The sequence below is a fragment of the Carassius carassius genome, unplaced genomic scaffold, assembly GCF_963082965.1.
Source record: "Carassius carassius unplaced genomic scaffold, fCarCar2.1 SCAFFOLD_68, whole genome shotgun sequence".
NCBI lineage: Eukaryota > Metazoa > Chordata > Actinopteri > Cypriniformes > Cyprinidae > Carassius > Carassius carassius.
Window position 1 is genome coordinate 285,637 of NW_026775139.1, and position 14,501 is coordinate 300,137.

At 47.4% G+C, this 14,501-nt stretch overlaps 21 non-coding genes across 21 annotated transcripts; 10 read left to right on the top strand and 11 right to left on the bottom strand.

Annotated features, from left to right (window-relative positions):
- Positions 1-2,023: 2,023 nt before the first annotated feature.
- On the bottom strand, positions 2,024-2,105 carry trnas-gcu (transfer RNA serine (anticodon GCU)). The gene has a single exon. It is a non-coding gene; the product is annotated as a tRNA-Ser (tRNA).
- Positions 2,106-2,871: 766 nt separating this feature from the next.
- On the top strand, positions 2,872-3,012 carry LOC132137038 (U4 spliceosomal RNA). The gene has a single exon (XR_009431677.1). It is a non-coding gene; the product is annotated as a U4 spliceosomal RNA (small nuclear RNA).
- Positions 3,013-3,186: 174 nt separating this feature from the next.
- On the bottom strand, positions 3,187-3,268 carry trnas-gcu (transfer RNA serine (anticodon GCU)). The gene has a single exon. It is a non-coding gene; the product is annotated as a tRNA-Ser (tRNA).
- A 765-nt stretch (positions 3,269-4,033) lies between these two features.
- Positions 4,034-4,174, top strand: LOC132137039 (U4 spliceosomal RNA). The gene has a single exon (XR_009431678.1). It is a non-coding gene; the product is annotated as a U4 spliceosomal RNA (small nuclear RNA).
- A 174-nt stretch (positions 4,175-4,348) lies between these two features.
- Positions 4,349-4,430, bottom strand: trnas-gcu (transfer RNA serine (anticodon GCU)). The gene has a single exon. It is a non-coding gene; the product is annotated as a tRNA-Ser (tRNA).
- Positions 4,431-5,196: 766 nt separating this feature from the next.
- Positions 5,197-5,337, top strand: LOC132137040 (U4 spliceosomal RNA). Its single transcript, XR_009431679.1, has one exon. It is a non-coding gene; the product is annotated as a U4 spliceosomal RNA (small nuclear RNA).
- A 174-nt stretch (positions 5,338-5,511) lies between these two features.
- trnas-gcu (transfer RNA serine (anticodon GCU)) lies at positions 5,512-5,593 on the bottom strand. The gene has a single exon. It is a non-coding gene; the product is annotated as a tRNA-Ser (tRNA).
- Positions 5,594-6,344: 751 nt separating this feature from the next.
- LOC132137041 (U4 spliceosomal RNA) lies at positions 6,345-6,485 on the top strand. Its single transcript, XR_009431680.1, has one exon. It is a non-coding gene; the product is annotated as a U4 spliceosomal RNA (small nuclear RNA).
- Positions 6,486-6,659: 174 nt separating this feature from the next.
- trnas-gcu (transfer RNA serine (anticodon GCU)) lies at positions 6,660-6,741 on the bottom strand. Its single transcript has one exon. It is a non-coding gene; the product is annotated as a tRNA-Ser (tRNA).
- A 751-nt stretch (positions 6,742-7,492) lies between these two features.
- On the top strand, positions 7,493-7,633 carry LOC132137014 (U4 spliceosomal RNA). Its single transcript, XR_009431654.1, has one exon. It is a non-coding gene; the product is annotated as a U4 spliceosomal RNA (small nuclear RNA).
- Positions 7,634-7,804: 171 nt separating this feature from the next.
- Positions 7,805-7,886, bottom strand: trnas-gcu (transfer RNA serine (anticodon GCU)). Its single transcript has one exon. It is a non-coding gene; the product is annotated as a tRNA-Ser (tRNA).
- Positions 7,887-8,651: 765 nt separating this feature from the next.
- Positions 8,652-8,792, top strand: LOC132137042 (U4 spliceosomal RNA). Its single transcript, XR_009431681.1, has one exon. It is a non-coding gene; the product is annotated as a U4 spliceosomal RNA (small nuclear RNA).
- Positions 8,793-8,966: 174 nt separating this feature from the next.
- trnas-gcu (transfer RNA serine (anticodon GCU)) lies at positions 8,967-9,048 on the bottom strand. Its single transcript has one exon. It is a non-coding gene; the product is annotated as a tRNA-Ser (tRNA).
- Positions 9,049-9,799: 751 nt separating this feature from the next.
- LOC132137043 (U4 spliceosomal RNA) lies at positions 9,800-9,940 on the top strand. Its single transcript, XR_009431682.1, has one exon. It is a non-coding gene; the product is annotated as a U4 spliceosomal RNA (small nuclear RNA).
- Positions 9,941-10,114: 174 nt separating this feature from the next.
- Positions 10,115-10,196, bottom strand: trnas-gcu (transfer RNA serine (anticodon GCU)). Its single transcript has one exon. It is a non-coding gene; the product is annotated as a tRNA-Ser (tRNA).
- Positions 10,197-10,947: 751 nt separating this feature from the next.
- LOC132137044 (U4 spliceosomal RNA) lies at positions 10,948-11,088 on the top strand. The gene has a single exon (XR_009431683.1). It is a non-coding gene; the product is annotated as a U4 spliceosomal RNA (small nuclear RNA).
- A 341-nt stretch (positions 11,089-11,429) lies between these two features.
- On the bottom strand, positions 11,430-11,511 carry trnas-gcu (transfer RNA serine (anticodon GCU)). The gene has a single exon. It is a non-coding gene; the product is annotated as a tRNA-Ser (tRNA).
- A 751-nt stretch (positions 11,512-12,262) lies between these two features.
- On the top strand, positions 12,263-12,403 carry LOC132137150 (U4 spliceosomal RNA). The gene has a single exon (XR_009431787.1). It is a non-coding gene; the product is annotated as a U4 spliceosomal RNA (small nuclear RNA).
- A 174-nt stretch (positions 12,404-12,577) lies between these two features.
- Positions 12,578-12,659, bottom strand: trnas-gcu (transfer RNA serine (anticodon GCU)). Its single transcript has one exon. It is a non-coding gene; the product is annotated as a tRNA-Ser (tRNA).
- A 750-nt stretch (positions 12,660-13,409) lies between these two features.
- On the top strand, positions 13,410-13,549 carry LOC132137192 (U4 spliceosomal RNA). Its single transcript, XR_009431829.1, has one exon. It is a non-coding gene; the product is annotated as a U4 spliceosomal RNA (small nuclear RNA).
- Positions 13,550-13,723: 174 nt separating this feature from the next.
- Positions 13,724-13,805, bottom strand: trnas-gcu (transfer RNA serine (anticodon GCU)). The gene has a single exon. It is a non-coding gene; the product is annotated as a tRNA-Ser (tRNA).
- Positions 13,806-14,501: the final 696 nt, after the last annotated feature.

Genomic DNA, 14,501 nt, shown 5'->3' on the forward strand with positions numbered 1-14,501 from the left:
CTTATGTTAATAGAAAGCATGTGCATTCTATTAATGTGCAAATCATATGTGACTCCAACATGACCCTCACAAACATTGTGGCACGCTGGCCTGGTTCAACACATGATTCCTTTATCTTGACACATAGCAGTGTAGGGAACAGACTAAATGCAGGCGCAGTACGTGATGGCTGGCTTCTTGGTGAGTTTAACAATATTAAAAAGTAGAAACTGTAACAATTTTGTTTTTAATATAATTATAACCTGCAGGCGACAGTGGCTACCCCCTGAGACGCTGGCTCCTCACCCCATTTTTAAACCCGCAGAGCGCAGAGGAAACTCATTATAACGAGGTCCACTCTCGTGCCCGCGCAGTTGTGGAGCGTGCCATCGGCATCCTGAAATGCAGATGGCGTGCTCTGGATGCCTCGGGTGGCAGACTTTTATACCATCCAGCAAAAGTGTGCAAGATTGTCAGGGCGTGTGGTGTTTTGCACAATATAGCACTGAGAAACGGTATTCCTCTCCCTCCTGATCTCCCTCTACCCCAGCATTACGACCCCGAACCACAGCCCCCTGGCCGACAAGAGGGATATCAACGAGGTGCAAGAATCCGTGAGGATGTCATGCGGCGTTTGTAAAGAAAGACAAAACTCAAGGTTCATGTTTTAACTGCATCTTTTAATGATTGTGCAATTTCTTGCATCACTTCTCTCATCTGCCGTAGCTCATCTGCAACCCTGTTGACAGCGTTTATTGTCTCTCGCTGTAACTGCAGGACTGCGTCAGTGAGTACCCGACCACTTTTGGACGTGCCAGACGCAGAAGGGGCACTGCTTTGAGCCGGACGCTGTGCATCTGCATCTGAGAACCCCTCACCCTGAACCTCCTGTTCATTTACAGCTTCAGACTCCGGAAGGACTGGAGGACAAACAATTGGCAACATTTATCCATTTATCACCCCACACACTCAAATGTACAGCGTTAATGATTAAAAATCGGTTTAACCTTGCTCCTCTGTGGTTTCAGTCACGTCAGTGTCTCCCTCCTTTTCCGACACAATACCACACACGCTGACCTCCCCAATTATAGCCGCGATTTTGCTGTCCACTGATGTGAGATCAGCTGTACATGGGCCCCCACCAGTTGCAGCCACGCTCTGGCGGTGGGAGGACAGTTTTCTCTTTGCCTCCACCTTGAATGAATGAGAATCTTTATTTCACATATTTTGCATACTGTAAGCACATGTAAATAAAACTTTTTGAAAATCAATATTTCTATTTATATAGGTATATAGCCTAATAAAACACAAATGTAATATGTTGGTAAAAAAAAAATTTGTATACCTTCAGGTCGGACCATTTTTTCTTTAATTCTGCAACTGTCCGTTCTGTCCCACTGACACAATTGACGGCAGAAGCAATACTTTGCCACTCGCACTGCTTCTTTTTATTAGTGACCCCACTGCTGTGGCCACCAAATAACACAGTTTTCCGAGCCTCCACCTCCCCTACAAGTGTTTCAATCTCAGTATCTGAGAAATTACGTTTTTTTCCTCTTTTCTCACCTGTCGCCATTATTAAAATTAGGCTAACAGAAATGCACGTTTTCACTTTCTTGGATTAATTAATTGGCGGGTCGCATGCCAGTTTTCCAGGTATATATGGGATTCCACTCTCATTTACATGCTGATCAGCAATCATGAGGTGATTTGCATTGACTATTTATGGTTAAAAATGGGCGTGTACAGGGCTGGATATGAGGCTGGTTCACGTACGCACATCTGCGGGTGATCTGTGATTTATAAAGGGAACATTGCTTACAGGTGTGCGTACGCACGGTTTTATAAATCGGAATATTTTTTGGCGTACGCCATTTTTGGCTTTTGGGCGCACGTAAACTTTTAGTAAAGATCCTACGCATAGTTTTATAAATGAGACCCCTGATTCGGATCATCGACCGTTTTGAATCGCACTGCATGAGGTGAACGTGTCACATAAGGAAAGTGCACAAAATGTGCACAGATGAACAATCACAGCAAGGACCGACGAGGATGGGATTCGAACCCACACGTGCAGAGCACAATGGATTAGCAGTCCATCGCCTTAACCACTCGGCCACCTCGTCACTCATGTGAGTGCCTGACTGACCTCTGGGCTGCGGTGGTTTTCCTGAAGAACCTTTTAGCACTGTGACGTTGAAGCTCACCCTTGACACCAAAGTATAGTTCATTTTTGTACATGTACGCTGAGATATGCGTACAGTTGAACACGTAGAATTTCAAAGCATATTCCATTTGTTTGCGCATTCGAATGCAGGAGGTTAAACACGTGCGCTCTCGAAAGTTTAAAGGCAAAAGCGAAAGGCTTTGTCCAGCACCTGTTGCATTTTTCATCGTTTATGACTGATGTTCTTTGTACTCTTAAAAGCTGAGCTTGCTCCTATCTCATGACCCCCCTCAGACAAGCGCTTGTCATTGTGGCCCTCTGTCGTTCTGGTCTCCGTTGCCGTTTTGAGAGAACACCTGAGTCTAGCAAAAGGTAGCACATTTGACACAGGACCTCCCTCAGAACTTGTTTGCAGTGTCTTTGCACTCGTCACTGTATCCTACCCAACCCCCCAGGGGCCTCGTCAAACAGAATCTATCCTGACCCAGACCACGAGCTTTACGACTCCACCTCTTTGTTGCCAAGATACCCATAATTCTCTTCCCCCAGTGGTTCGAAAAAAGACACACACTCTCCTTTTAAAGTAAAGAGAGAGCAGCGAATAAGGCTTCTCGTACATACTGCCTACTGGTTTTCGTAGACACACCACGCAGTTTGGAGCTATTTACCAGCCTGTCGTTCCACGTCCACATGGCTCCAGGTGAAAGGTCGCGACCCTTGCCACCATTCTTTCGCAGAGGCAATATTGTAGCCTATGAGGCTCATCCGAGGCGCGATCATTGCTGGTTGAAAACTTTACCCAATACCCCGCCAGGATGACTTGAAATAGAGTCAGCCTTGGCAATTTTTGCCTTCTTCTTTTGAAGCTTATCGTGTTGTTGAAGAATAGGTCTCGTGTCCTTAATGCATTGCGTGCTTCCATTATTTAACACACCTGATTCGGATCATCGACCATTATGAATCGCACTGCATGAGGTGAACGTGTCACATAAGGAAAGTGCACCAAATGTGCAGAGCATATGAACAATCACAGGAAGGAACGACGAGGATGGGATTCGAACCCACGCGTGCAGAGCACAATGGATTAGCAGTCCATCGCCTTAACCACTCGGCCACCTCATCACTCGTGTGAAGGCCCGACTGACCTCTGGGCTGTGGTGGTTTTCCTGAAGAACCTTTTAGCACTGTGATGTTGGAGCTCACCCTTGGCACCAAAGTATAGTTCATTTTTGAACATGTACGCTGAGATATGCGTACAGTTGAACACGTAGAATTTCAAAGCATATTCCATTTGTTTGCGCATTCGAATGCAGGAGGTTAAACACGTGCGCTCTCGAAAGTTTAAAGGCAAAAGCGAAAGGCTTTGTCCAGCACCTGTTGCATTTTTCATCGTTTATGACTGATGTTCTTTGTACTCTTAAAAGCTGAGCTTGCTCCTATCTCATGACCCCCCTCAGACAAGCGCTTGTCATTGTGGCCCTCTGTCGTTCTGGTCTCCGTTGCCGTTTTGAGAGAACACCTGAGTCTAGCAAAAGGTAGCACATTTGACACAGGACCTCCCTCAGAACTTGTTTGCAGTGTCTTTGCACTCGTCACTGTATCCTACCCAACCCCCCAGGGGCCTCGTCAAACAGAATCTATCCTGACCCAGACCACGAGCTTTACGACTCCACCCCTTTGTTGCCAAGATACCCATAACTCTCTTCCCCCAGGGGTTCGGGAAAGCAACACACACTCCTCTTTAAGTAAAGAGAGAGCAGCGAATAAGGCTTCTCGTACATACTGCCTACTGGTTTTCGTAGACACACCACGCAGTTTGGAGCTATTTACCAGCCTGTCGTTCCATGTCCACATGGCTCCAGGTGAAAGGTCGCGACCCTTGCCACCATTCTTTCGCAGAGGCAATATTGTAGCCTATGAGGCTCATCCGAGGCGCGATCATTGCTGGTTGAAAACTTTACCCAATACCCCGCCAGGATGACTTGAAATAGAGTCAGCCTTGGCAATTTTTGCCTTCTTCTTTTGAAGCTTATCGTGTTGTTGAAGAATAGGTCTCGTGTCCTTAATGCATTGCGTGCTTCCATTATTTAACACACCTGATTCGGATCATCGACCGTTATGAATCGCACTGCATGAGGTGAACGTGTCACATAAGGAAAGTGCACCAAATGTGCAGAGCATATGAACAATCACAGGAAGGAACGACGAGGATGGGATTCGAACCCACGCGTGCAGAGCACAATGGATTAGCCGTCCATCGCCTTAACCACTCGGCCACCTCGTCACTCGTGTGAGGGCCCGACTGACCTCTGGGCTGTGGTGGTTTTCCTGAAGAACCTTGTAGCACTGTGATGTTGGAGCTCACCCTTGGCACCAAAGTATAGTCCATTTTTGTACATGTACGCTGAGATATGCGTACAGTTGAACACGTAGAATTTCAAAGCATATTCCATTTGTTTGCGCATTCGAATGCAGGAGGTTAAACACGTGCGCTCTCGAAAGTTTAAAGGCAAAAGCGAAAGGCTTTGTCCAGCACCTGTTGCATTTTTCATCGTTTATGACTGATGTTCTTTGTACTCTTAAAAGCTGAGCTTGCTCCTATCTCATGACCCCCCTCAGACAAGCGCTTGTCATTGTGGCCCTCTGTCGTTCTGGTCTCCGTTGCCGTTTTGAGAGAACACCTGAGTCTAGCAAAAGGTAGCACATTTGACACAGGACCTCCCTCAGAACTTGTTTGCAGTGTCTTTGCACTCGTCACTGTATCCTACCCAACCCCCCAGGGGCCTCGTCAAACAGAATCTATCCTGACCCAGACCACGAGCTTTACGACTCCACCTCTTTGTTGCCAAGATACCCATAACTCTCTTCCCCCAGTGGTTCGAAAAAAGACACACACTCTCCTTTTAAAGTAAAGAGAGAGCAGCGAATAAGGCTTCTCGTACATACTGCCTACTGGTTTTCGTAGACACACCACGCAGTTTGGAGCTATTTACCAGCCTGTCATTCCACGTCCACATGGCTCCAGGTGAAAGGTCGCGACCCTTGCCACCATTCTTTCGCAGAGGCAATATTGTAGCCTATGAGGCTCATCCGAGGCGCGATCATTGCTGGTTGAAAACTTTACCCAATACCCCGCCAGGATGACTTGAAATAGAGTCAGCCTTGGCAATTTTTGCCTTCTTCTTTTGAAGCTTATCGTGTTGTTGAAGAATAGGTCTCGTGTCCTTAATGCATTGCGTGCTTCCATTATTTAACACACCTGATTCGGATCATCGACCGTTATGAATCGCACTGCATGAGGTGAACGTGTCACATAAGGAAAGTGCACCAAATGTGCAGAGCATATGAACAATCACAGGAAGGAACGACGAGGATGGGATTCGAACCCACGCGTGCAGAGCACAATGGATTAGCCGTCCATCGCCTTAACCACTCGGCCACCTCGTCACTCGTGTGAGGGCCCGACTGACCTCTGGGCTGTGGTGGTTTTCCTGAAGAACCTTGTAGCACTGTGATGTTGGAGCTCACCCTTGGCACCAAAGTATAGTCCATTTTTGTACATGTACGCTGAGATATGCGTACAGTTGAACACATAGAATTTCAAAGCATATTCCATTTGTTTGCGCATTCGAATGCAGGAGGTTAAACACGTGCGCTCTCGAAAGTTTAAACTTTGTCCAGCACCTGTTGCATTTTTCATCGTTTATGACTGATGTTCTTTGTACTCTTAAAAGCTGAGCTTGCTCCTATCTCATGACCCCCCACCGACAAGCGCTTGTCATTGTGGCCCTCTGTCGTTCTGGTCTCCGTTGCCGTTTTGAGAGAACACCTGAGTCTAGCAAAAGGTAGCACATTTGACACAGGACCTCCCTCAGAACTTGTTTGCAGTGCCTTTGCACTCGTCACTGTATCCTACCCAACCCCCCAGGGGCCTCGTCAAACAGAATCTATCCTGACCCAGACCACGAGCTTTACGACTCCACCCCTTTGTTGCCAAGATACCCATAACTCTCTTCCCCCAGTGGTTCGAAAAAAGACACACACTCTCCTTTTAAAGTAAAGAGAGAGCAGCGAATAAGGCTTCTCGTACATACTGCCTACTGGTTTTCGTAGACACACCACGCAGTTTTGAGCTATTTACCAGCCTGTCGTTCCACGTCCACATGGCTCCAGGTGAAAGGTCGCGACCCTTGCCACCATTCTTTCGCAGAGGCAATATTGTAGCCTATGAGGCTCATCCGAGGCGCGATCATTGCTGGTTGAAAACTTTACCCAATACCCCGCCAGGATGACTTGAAATAGAGTCAGCCTTGGCAATTTTTGCCTTCTTCTTTTGAAGCTTATCGTGTTGTTGAAGAATAGGTCTCGTGTCCTTAATGCATTGTGTGCTTCCATTATTTAACACACCTGATTCGGATCATCGACCATTATGAATCGCACTGCATGAGGTGAACGTGTCACATAAGGAAAGTGCACCAAATGTGCAGAGCATATGAACAATCACAGGAAGGAACAACGAGGATGGGATTCGAACCCACGCGTGCAGAGCACAATGGATTAGCAGTCCATCACCTTAACCACTCGGCCACCTCATCACTCGTGTGAGGGCCCGACTGACCTCTGGGCTGCGGTGGTTTTCCTGAAGAGTCTTTTAGCACTGTGATGTTGAAGCTCACCCTTGGCACCAAAGTATAGTTCATTTTTGTACATGTACGCTGAGATATGCGTACAGTTGAACACGTAGAATTTCAAAGCATATTCCATTTGTTTGCGCATTCGAATGCAGGAGGTTAAACACGTGCGCTCTCGAAAGTTTAAACTTTCTCCAGCACCTGTTGCATTTTTCATCGTTTATGACTGATGTTCTTTGTACTCTTAAAAGCTGAGCTTGCTCCTATCTCATGACCCCCCTCAGACAAGCGCTTGTCATTGTGGCCCTCTGTCGTTCTGGTCTCCGTTGCCGTTTTGAGAGAACACCTGAGTCTAGCAAAAGGTAGCACATTTGACACAGGACCTCCCTCAGAACTTGTTTGCAGTGTCTTTGCACTCGTCACTGTATCCTACCCAACCCCCCAGGGGCCTCGTCAAACAGAATCTATCCTGACCCAGACCACGAGCTTTACGACTCCACCCCTTTGTTGCCAAGATACCCATAACTCTCTTCCCCCAGGGGTTCGGAAAAAGCAACACACACTCCTCTTTAAGTAAAGAGAGAGCAGCGAATAAGGCTTCTCGTACATACTGCCTACTGGTTTTCGTAGACACCCAACGCAGTTTGGAGCTATTTACCACCCTGTCGTTCCACGTCCACATGGCTCCAGGTGAAAGGTCGCGACCCTTGCCACCATTCTTTCGCAGAGGCAATATTGTAGCCTATGAGGCTCATCTGAGGCGCGATCATTGCTGGTTGAAAACTTTACCCAATACCCCGCCAGGATGACTTGAAATAGAGTCATCCTTGGCAATTTTTGCCAGCTTCTTTTGAAGCTTATCGTGTTGTTGAAGAATAGGTCTCGTGTCCTTAATGCATTGCGTGCTTCCATTATTTAACACACCTGATTCGGATCATCGACCGTTTTGAATCGCACTGCATGAGGTGAACGTGTCACATAAGGAAAGTGCACAAAATGTGCACAGATGAACAATCACAGCAAGGACCGACGAGGATGGGATTCAAACCCACGCGTGCAGAGCACAATGGATTAGCAGTCCATCGCCTTAACCACTCGGCCACCTCGTCACTCGTGTGAGTGCCTGACTGACCTCTGGGCTGCGGTGGTTTTCCTGAAGAACCTTTTAGCACTGTGACGTTGAAGCTCACCCTTGACACCAAAGTATAGTTCATTTTTGTACATGTACGCTGAGATATGCGTACAGTTGAACACGTAGAATTTCAAAGCATATTCCATTTGTTTGCGCATTCGAATGCAGGAGGTTAAACACGTGCGCTCTCGAAAGTTTAAAGGCAAAAGCGAAAGGCTTTGTCCAGCACCTGTTGCATTTTTCATCGTTTATGACTGATGTTCTTTGTACTCTTAAAAGCTGAGCTTGCTCCTATCTCATGACCCCCCTCAGACAAGCGCTTGTCATTGTGGCCCTCTGTCGTTCTGGTCTCCGTTGCCGTTTTGAGAGAACACCTGAGTCTAGCAAAAGGTAGCACATTTGACACAGGACCTCCCTCAGAACTTGTTTGCAGTGTCTTTGCACTCGTCACTGTATCCTACCCAACCCCCCAGGGGCCTCGTCAAACAGAATCTATCCTGACCCAGACCACGAGCTTTACGACTCCACCCCTTTGTTGCCAAGATACCCATAACTCTCTTCCCCCAGGGGTTCGGGAAAGCAACACACACTCCTCTTTAAGTAAAGAGAGAGCAGCGAATAAGGCTTCTCCTACATACTGCCTACTGGTTTTCGTAGACACACCACGCAGTTTGGAGCTATTTACCAGCCTGTCGTTCCACGTCCACATGGCTCCAGGTGAAAGGTCGCGACCCTTGCCACCATTCTTTCGCAGAGGCAATATTGTAGCCTATGAGGCTCATCCGAGGCGCGATCATTGCTGGTTGAAAACTTTACCCAATACCCCGCCAGGATGACTTGAAATAGAGTCAGCCTTGGCAATTTTTGCCTTCTTCTTTTGAAGCTTATCGTGTTGTTGAAGAATAGGTCTCGTGTCCTTAATGCATTGCGTGCTTCCATTATTTAACACACCTGATTCGGATCATCGACCGTTATGAATCGCACTGCATGAGGTGAACGTGTCACATAAGGAAAGTGCACCAAATGTGCAGAGCATATGAACAATCACAGGAAGGAACGACGAGGATGGGATTCGAACCCACACGTGCAGAGCACAATGGATTAGCCGTCCATCGCCTTAACCACTCGGCCACCTCGTCACTCGTGTGAGGGCCCGACTGACCTCTGGGCTGTGGTGGTTTTCCTGAAGAACCTTGTAGCACTGTGATGTTGGAGCTCACCCTTGGCACCAAAGTATAGTCCATTTTTGTACATGTACGCTGAGATATGCGTACAGTTGAACACGTAGAATTTCAAAGCATATTCCATTTGTTTGCGCATTCGAATGCAGGAGGTTAAACACGTGCGCTCTCGAAAGTTTAAACTTTGTCCAGCACCTGTTGCATTTTTCATCGTTTATGACTGATGTTCTTTGTACTCTTAAAAGCTGAGCTTGCTCCTATCTCATGACCCCCCACCGACAAGCGCTTGTCATTGTGGCCCTCTGTCGTTCTGGTCTCCGTTGCCGTTTTGAGAGAACACCTGAGTCTAGCAAAAGGTAGCACATTTGACACAGGACCTCCCTCAGAACTTGTTTGCAGTGCCTTTGCACTCGTCACTGTATCCTACCCAACCCCCCAGGGGCCTCGTCAAACAGAATCTATCCTGACCCAGACCACGAGCTTTACGACTCCACCCCTTTGTTGCCAAGATAACCATAACTCTCTTCCCCCAGTGGTTCGAAAAAAGACACACACTCTCCTTTTAAAGTAAAGAGAGAGCAGCGAATAAGGCTTCTCGTACATACTGCCTACTGGTTTTCGTAGACACACCACGCAGTTTGGAGCTATTTACCAGCCTGTCGTTCCACGTCCACATGGCTCCAGGTGAAAGGTCGCGACCCTTGCCACCATTCTTTCGCAGAGGCAATATTGTAGCCTATGAGGCTCATCCGAGGCGCGATCATTGCTGGTTGAAAACTTTACCCAATACCCCGCCAGGATGACTTGAAATAGAGTCAGCCTTGGCAATTTTTGCCTTCTTCTTTTGAAGCTTATCGTGTTGTTGAAGAATAGGTCTCGTGTCCTTAATGCATTGTGTGCTTCCATTATTTAACACACCTGATTCGGATCATCGACCATTATGAATCGCACTGCATGAGGTGAACGTGTCACATAAGGAAAGTGCACCAAATGTGCAGAGCATATGAACAATCACAGGAAGGAACAACGAGGATGGGATTCGAACCCACGCGTGCAGAGCACAATGGATTAGCAGTCCATCACCTTAACCACTCGGCCACCTCATCACTCGTGTGAGGGCCCGACTGACCTCTGGGCTGCGGTGGTTTTCCTGAAGAGTCTTTTAGCACTGTGATGTTGAAGCTCACCCTTGGCACCAAAGTATAGTTCATTTTTGTACATGTACGCTGAGATATGCGTACAGTTGAACACGTAGAATTTCAAAGCATATTCCATTTGTTTGCGCATTCGAATGCAGGAGGTTAAACACGTGCGCTCTCGAAAGTTTAAACTTTCTCCAGCACCTGTTGCATTTTTCATCGTTTATGACTGATGTTCTTTGTACTCTTAAAAGCTGAGCTTGCTCCTATCTCATGACCCCCCTCAGACAAGCGCTTGTCATTGTGGCCCTCTGTCGTTCTGGTCTCCGTTGCCGTTTTGAGAGAACACCTGAGTCTAGCAAAAGGTAGCACATTTGACACAGGACCTCCCTCAGAACTTGTTTGCAGTGTCTTTGCACTCGTCACTGTATCCTACCCAACCCCCCAGGGGCCTCGTCAAACAGAATCTATCCTGACCCAGACCACGAGCTTTACGACTCCACCCCTTTGTTGCCAAGATACCCATAACTCTCTTCCCCCAGTGGTTCGAAAAAAGACACACACTCTCCTTTTAAAGTAAAGAGAGAGCAGCGAATAAGGCTTCTCGTACATACTGCCTACTGGTTTTCGTAGACACACCAATCAGTTTGGAGCTATTTACCAGCCTGTCATTCCAAGTCCACATGGCTCCAGGTGAAAGGTCGCGACCCTTGCCACCATTCTTTCGCAGAGGCAATATTGTAGCCTATGAGGCTCATCCGAGGCGCGATCATTGCTGGTTGAAAACTTTACCCAATACCCCGCCAGGATGACTTGAAATAGAGTCAGCCTTGGCAATTTTTGCCTTCTTCTTTTGAAGCTTATCGTGTTGTTGAAGAATAATTCCATTATTTAACACACCTGATTCGGATCATCGACCGTTATGAATCGCACTGCATGAGGTGAAGAATAGGTCTCGTGTCTTTAATGCATTGCGTGCTTCCATTATTTAACACACCTGATTCGGATCATCGACCGTTATGAATCGCACTGCATGAGGTGAAGAATAGGTCTCGTGTCCTTAATGCATTGCGTGCTTCCATTATTTAACACACCTGATTCGGATCATCGACCGTTATGAATCGCACTGCATGAGGTGAACGTGTCACATAAGGAAAGTGCACCAAATGTGCAGAGCATATGAACAATCACAGGAAGGAACGACGAGGATGGGATTCGAACCCACGCGTGCAGAGCACAATGGATTAGCAGTCCATCGCCTTAACCACTCGGCCACCTCGTCACTCGTGTGAGGGCCCGACTGACCTCTGGGCTGTGGTGGTTTTCCTGAAGAACCTTTTAGCACTGTGATGTTGGAGCTCACCCTTGGCACCAAAGTATAGTTCATTTTTGTACATGTACGCTGAGATATGCGTACAGTTGAACACGTAGAATTTCAAAGCATATTCCATTTGTTTGCGCATTCGAATGCAGGAGGTTAAACACGTGCGCTCTCGAAAGTTTAAACTTTCTCCAGCACCTGTTGCATTTTTCATCGTTTATGACTGATGTTCTTTGTACTCTTAAAAGCTGAGCTTGCTCCTATCTCATGACCCCCCTCAGACAAGCGCTTGTCATTGTGGCCCTCTGTCGTTCTGGTCTCCGTTGCCGTTTTGAGAGAACACCTGAGTCTAGCAAAAGGTAGCACATTTGACACAGGACCTCCCTCAGAACTTGTTTGCAGTGTCTTTGCACTCGTCACTGTATCCTACCCAACCCCCCAGGGGCCTCGTCAAACAGAATCTATCCTGACCCAGACCACGAGCTTTACGACTCCACCCCTTTGTTGCCAAGATACCCATAACTCTCTTCCCCCAGTGGTTCGAAAAAAGACACACACTCTCCTTTTAAAGTAAAGAAAGAGCAGCGAATAAGGCTTCTCGTACATACTGCCTACTGGTTTTCGTAGACACACCACGCAGTTTGGAGCTATTTACCAGCCTGTCGTTCCACGTCCACATGGCTCCAGGTGAAAGGTCGCGACCCTTGCCACCATTCTTTCGCAGAGGCAATATTGTAGCCTATGAGGCTCATCCGAGGCGCGATCATTGCTGGTTGAAAACTTTACCCAATACCCCGCCAGGATGACTTGAAATAGAGTCAGCCGTGGCAATTTTCGCCTTCTTCTTTTGAAGCTTATCGTGTTGTTGAAGAATAGGTCTCGTGTCCTTAATGCATTGCGTGCTTCCATTATTTAACACACCTGATTCGGATCATCGACCGTTATGAATCGCACTGCATGAGGTGAACGTGTCACATAAGGAAAGTGCACCAAATGTGCAGAGCATATGAACAATCACAGGAAGGAACGACGAGGATGGGATTCGAACCCACGCGTGCAGAGCACAATGGATTAGCAGTCCATCGCCTTAACCACTCGGCCACCTCGTCACTCGTGTGAGGGCCCGACTGACCTCTGGGCTGTGGTGGTTTTCCTGAAGAACCTTTTAGCACTGTGATGTTGGAGCTCACCCTTGGCACCAAAGTATAGTTCATTTTTGTACATGTACGCTGAGATATGCGTACAGTTGAACACGTAGAATTTCAAAGCATATTCCATTTGTTTGCGCATTCGAATGCAGGAGGTTAAACACGTGCGCTCTCGAAAGTTTAAACTTTGTCCAGCACCTGTTGCATTTTTCATCGTTTATGACTGATGTTCTTTGTACTCTTAAAAGCTGAGCTTGCTCCTATCTCATGACCCCCCTCAGACAAGCGCTTGTCATTGTGGCCCTCTGTCGTTCTGGTCTCCGTTGCCATTTTGAGAGAACACCTGAGTCTAGCAAAAGGTAGCACATTTGACACAGGACCTCCCTCAGAACTTGTTTGCAGTGTCTTTGCACTCGTCACTGTATCCTACCCAACCCCCCAGGGGCCTCGTCAAACAGAATCTATCCTGACCCAGACCACGAGCTTTACGACTCCACCCCTTTGTTGCCAAGATACCCATAACTCTCTTCCCCCAGGGGTTCGGGAAAGCAACACACACTCCTCTTTAAGTAAAGAGAGAGCAGCGAATAAGGCTTCTCGTACATACTGCCTACTGGTTTTCGTAGACACACCACGCAGTTTGGAGCTATTTACCACCCTGTCGTTCCACATCCACATGGCTCCAGGTGAAAGGTCGCGACCCTTGCCACCATTCTTTCGCAGAGGCAATATTGTAGCCTATGAGGCTCATCCGAGGCGCGATCATTCTGGTTGAAAACTTTACCCAATACCCCGCCAGGATGACTTGAAATAGAGTCAGCCTTGGCATATTTTGCCAGCTTCTTTTGAAGCTTATCGTGTTGTTGAAGAATAGGTCTTGTGTCCTTAATGCATTGCGTGCTTCCATTATTTAACACACCTGATTCGGATCATCGACCGTTTTGAATCGCACTGCATGAGGTTAAAGTGTCACATAAGGAAAGGGCACCAAATGTGCAAAGCAGATGAACAATCACAGCAAGGACCGACGAGGATGGGATTCGAACCCACGCGTGCAGAGCACAAAGGATTAGCAGTCCATCGCCTTAACCACTCGGCCACCTCGTCACTCGTGTGAGGGCCCGACTGACCTCTGGCCTGTGGTGGTTTTCCTGAAGAACCTTTTAGCACTGTGATGTTGAAGCTCACCCTTGGCACCAAAGTATAGTTCATTTTTGTACATGTACGCTGAGATATGCGTACAGTTGAACACGTAGAATTTCAAAGCATATTCCATTTGTTTGCGCATTCGAATGCAGGAGGTTAAACACGTGCGCTCTCGAAAGTTTGAACTTTGCCCAGCACCTGCTGCATTTTTCATCGTTTATGACTGATGTTCTTTGTACTCTTAAAAGCTGAGCTTGCTCCTATCTCATGACCCCCCTCAGACAAGCGCTTGTCATTGTGGCCCTCTGTCGTTCTGGTCTCCGTTGCCGTTTTGAGAGAACACCTGAGTCTAGCAAAAGGTAGCACATTTGACACAGGACCTCCCTCAGAACTTGTTTGCAGTGTCTTTGCACTCGTCACTGTATCCTACCCAACCCCCCAGGGGCCTCGTCAAACAGAATCTATCCTGACCCAGACCACGAGCTTTACGACTCCACCCCTTTGTTGCCAAGATACCCATAACTCTCTTCCCCCAGGGGTTCGGGAAAGCAACACACACTCCTCTTTAAGTAAAGAGAGAGCAGCGAATAAGGCTTCTCGTACATACTGCCTACTGGTTTTCGTAGACACACCACGCAGTTTGGAGCTATTTACCAC